An 11,822-nucleotide genomic window follows, 5' to 3' on the forward strand; every position below is an offset into this window, starting at 1 on the left:
AACTTGTACTTTTATAGAGCAACAGAAATGAAACTGCAGGTCTAATTACTCTACTAACTAATTACTCTACTAAAGGTTCTAACCGAATGCTCCCAAAATCCCAAGCCAAAAGTTGTTCATCTCCCTTTCATAACACAAAACCGAAAGCTAACAGTGAAGAGGAAAACAAGCTACAAGCTCAAGATTTATCCCAAGCTATCTCATGTTCATCGCCTACTGCATATACCAATAAGACTAACACCCTTCTGTTCAGTACTGCAGCAAGGAACCAAAAGGAAATTACCACTGTTAACTCAAATTTCAGCCCACAGCAAGGAACCAAAAAGAGATTTCTCATTGCCTAGAATAACAAAATCCGAATTCAAGCTATAAAGCTTGAGGTATAAAACCCACATGCTTGAACTTTACCCATCCTGATCTTTCTTTGAACTCACGGCAGCTATCAATGACTTACACGGCAACTAAAAAAAAAGAACCCAAATTGCAACTACTCTGCATAACATGATCCGAAACACAAGGAAAACAATTTGCTACTACAATTATTCCTCATGCCCTATGCTACGATAATGAAACAAAAAGGGAACAATGCAAAGCTTCAGAAACAAGAAGAGGAACAAGGAATAAACCCCGGAGCTATCCTACTGCAGGTGAGTAGCAACTTACTCTTGTTCATTAACTCACAATCGGAAACAACTTCTAGGGCTTCGGCGAGCTTGAGATCCCAGCTCTTCCTCGTGCCCCCGAGCTCTCCTCGACGAGAGGTTCTTGAGGCTGCAAAGGAACCTCGGATTGATCTTTGGTCGGCCTCAGAGACGAGAAACCCTAGCTGCCTTCGGTTCCGCCCGAGCTCCGCTGTCGCGAGCGAGAGAGAAAAGGAGAGGAAGGGTTTCGGCCACCGAAATTATCAAGCCCTAAGTTCCCTTCTTATAACTCCAATATTTTGTTAACTATCTTAAATAAATTTGCTACCTTTTCTAAACCAAACCGCCCGCGTGAACACTTGGTCAGCCACGCATTGCTTAAGGCTTGGCTCGTGGGTTCAAATCTGGGCTGCAACCCTTTTCTTCCTATTATTTCCCGTTATTAACTTCTACTACTTAAATACATTTCATGCTTCTTTTAATCAGCAACGCTCGCTGGAACACTTGGTCAGCCGGATTCGCTTAAGAGTTGGCTCGGCCAGAGGTCTCCGGTTCGAATCTCGGCTTGGATATTTTTTTGTCGAAACTTCTTTCGTTTAGTAAAAATACCAAACGACCTCCAAAAATTGCATAAAAATACTCTAAAAATTTCTAAAAATCTCTAGAATATTTCTATAGCATGTTCTCTACCTTGTACATGCATTAGTTAGCATCCATAATCTAATGTACTAAGGAAAACCACATCAAAGGTATCTTAGGACCTCCTAACCTACATATAATGAACATAAGCATAAGCAGTGACATAAGCATGACAACATAAATGTAAGCATAGGCATAAACATGAACATGAATTGAACAAACTTGCATGCATACTTATAAACATACTATTGTGGTGGCCTAGTTGCACTTAGTAGTATCGTAACATAAGTTGTTGATCAGACAACTACTCTAGCGCTAGGTTGGTAGGGGTCCGAACTTAGGACCGGAGTTCCCCTTTATTCTGGTGCGCTCACCGGGCTTAGGTCCCCAGATCATACCACCACCCCAGAACATATCTTATTTGATTCTGGCGCACTCACCGGGCTTAAATTGTCACGCCCCAGAGGAGTCTCTGTCCGAAGAAATTTCGGCAGCATCTCCCCTGTACGACGGACAATCTGAAACTTTCTACATACATAAATACCTCAGCCACAGGCGGCTGGAATAATAACAGTAAATAAAACCAATCACCACGCAGTTTATATAAGTATTCAGCCTCTGGCTGTCACAACCACGCAGTTAATAAAATAGTAAACAAAACAGTAAAACTCTGACTCGAAATCCACCCTACTCCACTACACTCGTAAAACTCAAAACCGACGAACCCACCTCTTCTGCCGTCCAGGCAGGCATATAGTAGAATAAAATCCAAATCATATCAAAGGTCCATCAAACGAAAGGATTCCATACAATATCCATATGAAAAATCCAAAACAAGACTAAAACAAAGTCTGATAGAGAAAAACTAAAATAAAATAACAACTCAACCCAACAGAGGACTAGCACTACGTGCTGTGGGGACTAGCGACTGGAACTCCCTCCTGACAGCATCAACCTGAAAATAACAACAATGGAGGCGGGGTGAGTCCAACACTCAGCAGGTACAATTGATATGCAAAGTAAAGAAATAACACCTAGCACTAATCATGCGTACAGTCTCCTGATAAAAATAAAGGTAACTACAAATCGAAGAAGACAGGAGAGAATCTGTACTAACCAGGACCCGGTAAAGGTATAGAAGACCTGTATGCATGTCAATCAAGGTATCCAAGCAACGTGCAGCATATAAGTGCAACAAACACAAACACAACAATGAATGCATCATGCATATGATGCCAATGTCATGGTCACCGACGCCACCACCGACTCACATCAACGGCACGTGGGTAGGGTGACAACCGCACTCGCAACACTACTCCCAATGAGTGTTCGAGTGACGGATGCCGCCGAGTACATACGCATCTCTACCCCAAATCATAAATGGAGGAGCGCAATGCTCTCATCTCCCATACGCTATGACGGAGAGGAATCTCTAACGTGCTACACGCCGCGTCACACTACCCATGAGCGGATCAACGAGCACCGAAGAGTCAAACCGACGTGCCCGCTACCCATGAGCGTCACAACGAGCACCGAGCGATGAAACTGGCAAAGTGCTCGACAATAAAGGAGTAATCAATCACTCAGCATGCAATCATGCGAATGGTGCATGTCACTAAACATGGTAATATACTAAACCAATCTCTGGACATATCATAATGTGCACCAAAGAGAATGAATCATATCAAGGTATCTGATCATATAATGTATCAAACCTAGGTCCTGACATGGTAAAATATGGTTATATCACTACCCATGAGCATGTGGAATCAGGTACATATTCATACAAGATGTAAACAAACAATCAATCAACAGGTAGCATGTATTGGGCAGTGATTAACCGAAACAAGTAAGAAACACAATTAATGCATCTTGTTAATTTAATTACTAAGCATATCAAAGACAATAAGTCAAAAGTACCCGCCTCCGAAAATAGAAAGTCCAATCCGATCACCGAGATACTCGTCTCGCGTCAAAGTCCTGTATCAAACAATACAAATATTTTATTTAGCTACTTCATAAGAACAGCTAAATAAAATCCCTAGGACTAAATTTAGGGTAAAACCCTAATCACATATCCTCAATTTACCTTTTTAAATCTAATAGTTAATTAGGGTTAGCAACTAAATCCCCAATCAACCCATTAGATTAAATCCAAACCTAATTCCCTTACCACATAAACATCTAACTACAAAACGCATCAAATTCCTACCCTTACCTAAATTCACAGCCTTGATTGTTGATCCACACACACGATTTGTTGTTGCCAGCAAAGGTATATTGCTGCTGTAAACAAATAAAACACCAATGTGATCAATTAACCCACTAACATAAGAATTTGCAAACACAGAACCCTACCTGCCTTACCCAAATCTTCTTCCTCTCTGTCAATAGGCTATAGAAATCTGTTGATGCTCGAAATCTTGTGGCCGACGACAATACAGAGGGAAGAAGGCTTGTTTACTGACACTAGGCAGAGGAACAAATTGGCTATCGAATCTGGGCAATTGGAGTAGGGGTATGCACTGCTCCGTCCGCCCTCAAGTGATGGCATCGCCTGGTGCGGCTCGGGAAGGAAGAGTCGGCCGGAGAACTAGGGCTCGACGGCGGCCCGGCACTAGGGCAGAGAGGTGCGTCGTCGGCACCTAGGGCAAGAAATCGCTCGGCTCCTGCTCGGTGTCAGCAATGCTCGGGCACAAGGGAAACACCGGGGTCGCGATCGGGAACCGAGAACTGGCGGCTCGGTTGCTGGCGGCTAGGGCACAGAATCAGTGAGGAAGAAAAGGAAGTGGGTGGCGGCGAGGAAGAAAGGCTCGGCTTCACCGAGAAGAGGAGAAGATAAAGAGAGGAACCGCCGTGGCCGGCGGTTAGGGCACCGAAGGAGAAGGCACGCGGCGGCGTCGGGGAGAAGAAGGAAGGGGACTAAATTTTTATCTGTTGTTGGTAATTGCTGATGGTAGATAACGAAATTTGGGGACCAAATTTTTATAAGTGGGGGAGAATGTAAAATACCGGAAATAGGCGAATATGAATAAGGGAATTTTCCGGAATTTTTGGACATTTTTCGGGAATTTTTCGGAGCTTGTACGGACGAGTTCACGGGAATAAAAACGGGGCCCCGAGAAAGCCTGTTTGGGCTACCCATTTAAGAGAGGAAAAGATTTATTTATTTATCTCTTTTTCCTTTTCTTATTTATTATCTTATTTTCCCTTTATTTCCTCTCATCCTCGCCGATTCTCTCATCCTCGCCGAAAACTTCTCTCTTCTTCTCTCGCGCTCGACGCTGGCCCTAACCGCCGGCCGACGGTTTCTTCTTCCCGAGCGCCGGCAGCCGATTCATAGCCGAGCCTTTCCTCCCGACGCCTCCCCATGCCCTAGCCTTTCTCCCTCTCCGCAGCCGAGTGACGCCGGTCTCTCCGTTGTGCCCTAGCCGAAGTCGACGGCCACGGTTCCATCTCTCTCCGGCGGCCATTTTGTTGTTGTCTTTGCTATGCCCTAGCGCCGGCAGCCGACCACAGTGCCCTAGCCTTCCTTCTGCCACAACCACCATAGGGAGCAGTGAAGCCGCCTTTCCTCTTCTTCCTGTCCAAGCGCCGGTGACGTGCGAGCACAACCGAGCAGAGCCTTCACATTTCTCTAGCGCCATCCTCCTTTCCTCTGTGCTGCCGAGCCGACTCTTCCTCTGTTTCCCTCGCTGTGGAGATTCCGGTGCCACTGCCGCCGACGGCCGAATCTCTCTGCCGACGCCACTGCTCTCTCTGGACCGGAGTAGCCTGTGCCCTAGTTATTTTCCCCTTGCCACGGCTACTGCCGCCGCAGATCAGCAGGCACACTCCAGCAACGTTGGTGTTCTCTCGTGCCCTAAATCCTCAGTTCTCTATTCCAGTGAGTTACTGGATGAAGGTAAGGATCAGGTTGCAATTTTAGTTGTGCACTTGTATTTGATTGGGTAGTTGATGCATTCGTAGTGTGATTTTTGGATTCGATTGTTGGAAGGCACCTAGTTGGTTCCGGATATCACAGCATTAATAGTTGTTGCTGACCCTGCTTGATTCCGGCCATAACACCCCTGTCAACAGATTGGCACATCTGAGGGAGTTTGTGTTCTGTGGGCTTACTCGGTTCTAGCAGAAAATTCCGACCAGCAGCACCCCATTGTTCCAAAAATCAATAAGGCTGGGAAATAAGGTAAGGTGTAGGACATTTGATATATGTTATGAATCATGGTTTTGATTCAATTATTTCAGATAGTGTTTGTGTTAAAGGAATTAGGGTTTTACCCAAATTTTAGGGTTAGAGGTTGTATTTAGCTATGTATGTGAAATGTAGCTAAATAAAAAGATTTATTGTTTTGACACAGGACTTTGACGCGAGACGAGTATCTCAGAGTCAGACTTGGACCTTTTCGATTTGGAGGCGGGTACTTTTGACTTATTGTCTTTGATATGATTAGTAATTAAATTAACAAGATGCATTAATTGTGTTTCTTACTTGTTTCGGTTAATCACTGCCCAATACATGCTACCTGTTGATTGATTGTTTGTTTACATCTTGTATGGATATGTACCTGATTCCACATGCTCATGGGTAGTGATATAACCATATTTTACCATGTCAGGACCTAGGTTTGATGCTTTATATGATCAGATACCTAGATATGATTCATTCGCTTTGGTGCACATTATGATATGTCCAGAGTTTGGTTTAGTATATTACCATGTTTAGTGACATGCAGCATTCGCATGATTGCATGCTGAGTGATTGATTGCTCCTTTATTGTCGAGCACTTTGCCGCCTTTATCACCGCTCGTGCTCCATTGTGACGCCATGGGTAGCGGACACGCTGCAGTAGCACGCCGCTTGGCTCTTCCTGCTCCGCTGATCCGCCTGGGGTAGTGTGACGCAGCTGTAGCACGTTAGAGATCCCTCCTCGTCAGAGTTTGAGCGCCCCCATTTATGATTTGGGGTAGGGTACGTGTGTACTCCGACAAGATCCCGCCCTCTAGGTCACCATCGGAGTAGTGATATAGAGTGCTTGTCACACCCTACCCACCTCGGCCCACCGCTGTTGTGAGTTGGTTGATCGCCGTGGGTGACCATGACATTGGCATCATATGCATGATGCATTTATTGTTTGGTTTGTGTTTGTTGCACTTATATGCCGCACATTGCTTGGATACCTTGATTGACATGCATATGTGTCTTCTATATCTTTCTGACTGCTTGTCCTTTTACCGGTCCCGTTAGTATGCATTCTCTCCGCCTTCTTCGGTTTGTAGTTACCTTTATCTTTATCGTGAGACCGATTTACGATTAGTGCTAGGTGTTATTTCTTTACTTTGCATATCAATTGTACTGAGTGTTGGACTCACCCCGCCTCCATTGATGATATTTTCAGGTTGATGCTGTCAGGAGAGAGTTCCAGTTGCTGGTCCCTGCAGACCTCGAGGATGTGATTGGTTTTTCGTTTGGTTTCCTTTTCTGTTCTAGACCATTTGAACTTGTTATGTTCTAGATTTATTTACTTATGGACATGGTATAGATTTTATTATATCGATGGATTTGGATTTGGTTTTTATTCTACTACATGCCTGCCTGGATGGCAGAAGAGGTGAGTTCGTCGGATTTGAGCTTTACGAGTGTAGTGGAGTAGGGTGGATTTCGAGTCAGAGTATTACTATGTTGTTTACTATTTAATTATTTTAACTGCGTGGTTGTGACAGCCAGAGGCTGAATAGATTATATATAACTGCGTGGTGATGTTTTATTTTGTTGTTATTATTCCAGCCGCCTGTGGCTGAGGTATTGTGAGATGTAGAAAAGTTTCAGATTGTCCACCGTACAGGGGAGATGCGGACAGGGACTCCTCTGGGGCGTGACAATTTAGTGGTATCAGAGCCAAGTTATACGATCTTTTGTTTTCGTATTTTGGATGTTTGGGATAACCTGATACCAATTTATTTACTTGGTATCAGAGCGCCAAGTTTGGCGATACTTGTTGGATTTTTGTATTATGGATTTTCGGGATTTATCTGATACCAATTTATTGGTATCAGAGCAGGTTATGGATACCTGCTTTTGGTGTTTTGGAGATTTATCGGATACCTGTTGTTAGTATTCTGGATATTTGGGTTAGCCAGATTTGCGAGTCAAACTGGGCATTTTCGGATTTTCGATATGGTTATGTTTCGAATTTCCGTTTCAGATTTATTTGGATTTTCGGCGATGTTTCTCGTTCGGAGCTTGAGGTCAAAGGTTGGGGACAGGACAGTGACGGAACATCTCCAGACAGCAAATAGGTATGATGTTTATTTTATGATAGTTATGACATGTATTAGCACTTTATCTTTAGTACCTATCTGGTTGTTGTAGCCATATTACATGTGATGGGTTAGCCACTGATCTGGGTCGACCCTCATAGAGATCAAGGACTATAGTCTCTGGTGATTTTTCTTATCATATCATCAGTAGTTTTAGCTTCTGTTACTACTCGTAGGAGATGGAGGCACATACCAGCCTCTGCTATTGTTAGCTGGGTAGTGGATGATACCTACATATTCCTGTTGACTCAGCCAGGAGAGTTTTATACTCATATCTTTTGGATATTAGGGTACCAGGTACGATGGAAATTGGTCATTGGGAGTTACCATGTTTGATCATTGTTGAGAATGGTTTGAGGTTGAGGGATATTGTGATATAAGATATTATGATATGTTGATTTCTAATGATTTATGAGAGTAAATGTTATGTGGTTGTTTGATGATCTATTAGTGGATAACTATTTTGATGATTTATATTTGGGTTGTCATTGATGGTGACATAGTGAGTGTCATTTATAATATTCACAGGTTTGATGATTATGGTTGGTGATCAGATTATAAATTGGGTGCTAGAGAGTTTATGGTTGAGTGTGCCTATGAGATTTTAATAATCTGGTTAGTTGTGGTTAGTTAACAGGATGATAAAAAAATGATATTTGTTTCATCTGATATTGAACTATGTGGATAAATAATGAGCGATGTTTTGAATGCTAAATTGCCCTCATGGGAGTAGAGACTGATTCATCTGATATTATGTGGGCTGATATTTTTGAGGAAAAAAAAAATGAGAGTGTCTTGATGTTCTTGAATTTTGACTTTATCTTTTGGGTCGTATACCTATATACATATGATTATTGTGGGTTTCTAGTAGATTATACCTTAGTGGTTAGACATACATGTCTGATTGTTTATTGGAGGTATTTGTCAATTAAAAACTATGTTGTGGAATGTGCACATATGTTTGAGTGTTTTATTGGATGTATCTTATCGATCTAATCTGAGTTGTGATATGTGCAGATGTGTTGGGTGTAATATTTGAGGTATCTTGTTTATTATATGATTGTTTTGAGAGTATACTCGTGTCGATTATGAGTTGTTGGAAGTATTACGTTGATTATACTCTTGGCATAGGTGTATATTTGTCATGTGAGTGTTGTTTGAGGGTATTGTTGATTTTACCTACGATGTTATATGCACACGGGTTCGGTATACATTGTTGGAGGTATTATGATGAATTATACCTATGATGTGAGTATTTTTGGTGTGTACTAATTGGAGGATATGTCGATCATACATATGTTGTGTGTGCACGTGTGTCAGATGTATGGTTGGTAGCATCATGATGATTCTACCTATGTTAAATGTAGAATGTTAAATGTCTACATTATGATATTGGTTGTTTTACGCTGTCAACTAATTCTCCCATTAGTGGGTGACCGACCCACTAGGAGGATGATAGAGTTGACTATGGATTTGATTTGCTTACTGGGTGGTTATACCCTAGGCTACCCACAGTGATCTGTGGTAGAGAGATCTCGTGCAATCTCTAGCTAGATAGTTAGGTGCTTTGGGCCCTTATGTATTGTTGTGGTAGAGCGTAGCTCCCACATGTTATGGATCGTTTGTGGTAGAGCGTAGTTTCCACATATTCTGGATTCCCACATATTTAGGGATTGTTTTGTAATGGAGCGTTGCTCCTACATATTGCGGATTGTTTGTAGCGGAGAATTGCTCCCATATTTATGGTGGATACATATTTTGGATTATTAGTGGTGGAGCGTTGCTCCCACATATGGAGGATTTCTTGTGGTAGAGCGTTGCTTCCACATATGTGATGTTTCGTGTGATGGAGCATTGCTCTCACACTGGAGGATATATTCTTTGGTGATTTATATCGTTGGTGATCATATTTCAGATTTATTGTTAGGGATCTTATGGTTAGAAATGTCTGTGATACGGACATTATGAGTATTGGTTTTACTATTAGGGTTTGGGAAGCCTTAGAGGTTTTCAGAGACTGGATGATTTTGGCATTCCTATGATGTTTGGATCGGTTTCCATTGTCTTTGTTGACGATGTTGTGATTTATTTTGGATCCACGGTGAGTTACGCACTTCATCTTTGCATAGTTCTAGAGATGCTTCGATGGAAACATCTAGATGTAAAGATCAGTAGTGCGTATTTTGGTTATCTTCTGTGAGATGTTTGAGACACACGGGCATCAGTAGGAGTATACCGTGGTTCCACAGGAGATCGAGGTTGTTACCGTTGGGAGTAGACGGAGTCTATAGAAGAGGCTCGCAACTTCCTTTGTTTGGCTCAATATTTCCGGAGATACGTTGAGGGTTTCTCTCGGATAGCTATGTCACTGACACGCCTGACCTGGAAAGGCGTGAAGTTCACTTGAACTAAGGATGACAAGACCAGCTTCTAGGAGCTGAAGCGGAGACTAGTGTCGGCTCCGATTTTTTTTTGTTTTACCTTCTGGAGAGGACGGATATGTCCTCTACACCGACGCATCTATTCAGGGTTGAGCGCTGTCCTGATGCAGCACGATATGATAGTCTCCTATGCTTCTCGTCGATTGAAGGAACATGAGAAGAACTACCCTGTACATGATCTGGAGCTAGTCGCCATTATTTTTGCCATAAAGATTTGGCGACATTATTTATATGGCGTTACATTTGAGATTCTCACTGACCATAAGAGTCTCAAATATCTGTTTACTTAGAAGGAGCTTAATCTCCGACAGAGGAGATGGATGGAGTTCCTGAAGGATTTTGATTGTACCATTAGCTATCACCCGGGGAGAGCTAATGTGGTTGCCGATGCACTTAGCAGGAAGTCCGGAGGGACTTTAGCTTGCCATCGAGTTGTGGTCATAGACTTGATTCAAGGTTTCTCCGAGTTGTGCCTTGAGGGATAAGGATAGACAGAGCAGGGTACTCTGGTTACCATGGTTGCTCAATCGTTAATCAGGACGAGGATCCGAGAGCCTTAGGCTGCTGATCAGTATTTGCAGTTTATTTGCAGCCAGATAGCTTCCGGGTAGCAGACCGAGTTCACACGAGACGAGGAGGGTATTATATACTTCCGAGACAGATTATGCGTACCTCAGTCTCATCCGGTCTTACAGGAGCTACTTCAGGAAGCTCATTGCTCTCGATTTGCTGTCCACCTAGGCAGTACCCGTGTGTACCAAGATTTGAGGTGTTTCGATTGGTGGAACGATATGAAGGAAGACATCGCGGATTTTGTAGCTAGATGTCTTGTCTGTCAGCAAGTGAAGGCCGAGCACCAGAGACCTGCCGGCTTACTTTAGCAGATTTCTATTCCTGGGTGGAAATGAGAACACATTACTATGGACTTTGTGGTGGGATTGTCGAGGACACGACGAGGCCATGACTCGATTTAGGTAATCGTTGATCGATTAACCAAATCCGCGCACTTTTTAGCGATCCGGAAGACTGATTTCCTGGTTCGATTGACAGATCTGTATTGCCGGAAGATTATCAGATTACATGGTGTCCCTTTGACTAGTATTTCGGATAGAGACCCGGTTCACGTCTCGTGTCTGGCAGAGTCTGCAGCAGGCCTTGCGAACACAGCTCCGTTTCAGTACAGCCTTCCATCCACAGACAGATGGACAGTCAGAGCGGACCATTCAGACTTTAGAGGACCTGCTGAGGTCATGTGTTATGGATTTCGGAGGCAGTTGGGAGGACCATCTGCCGTTGGTAGAGTTTGCCTACAACAACAGCTTCCATTCGGCTATCCAGATGGCACCGTTTGAGGCGCCGTTAAACCTTAATTTACAACCTTAGGTTTGAGAATTATTTTGGGACCTTAGAGTTCAAGATTGGTTTCCGTACTTATCAGACGGAGGATGTCGAGGCGCAGGACCGTCGTAAGAGTTATGCCGACGAGACGCACCACCGGAGTTCTCTCGGTGACCATGTATTCATGAGTTTCACCCACGAAAGGGGTGAAGAGATTTGGCCTCAGAGGTAAGCTAGCTCCGCGGTACATTGGCCCTTTCGAGATCTTGGAGAGGATCGGAGCAGTAGCTTACCGACTGGCACTACCACCGTCCCTGTCAGGTGTTCACGATGTATTCCACGTATCCATGCTGAGGAGATATGTACCCGATCCGACGCATGTGCTGATAGATATTCCAGTTCCTGTCCAGCCTGACATTACATATGAGGAGGTTCTGGTACG

General features: G+C 43.5%; 1 long non-coding RNA gene across 1 annotated transcript; it reads right to left on the reverse strand.

Annotated features, from left to right (window-relative positions):
* Window positions 1-2,193: 2,193 nt before the first annotated feature.
* Window positions 2,194-3,765, reverse strand: LOC122021736. The gene is made up of 3 exons (XR_006122626.1): window positions 3,648-3,765; window positions 3,499-3,566; window positions 2,194-2,235 (listed from the first exon to the last, which is right to left on the reverse strand). It is a non-coding gene; the product is annotated as an uncharacterized LOC122021736 (long non-coding RNA).
* Between the last annotated feature and the right edge of the window lie 8,057 nt (window positions 3,766-11,822).

The sequence above is a fragment of the Zingiber officinale genome, chromosome 9A, assembly GCF_018446385.1.
Source record: "Zingiber officinale cultivar Zhangliang chromosome 9A, Zo_v1.1, whole genome shotgun sequence".
Lineage (NCBI taxonomy): Eukaryota > Viridiplantae > Streptophyta > Magnoliopsida > Zingiberales > Zingiberaceae > Zingiber > Zingiber officinale.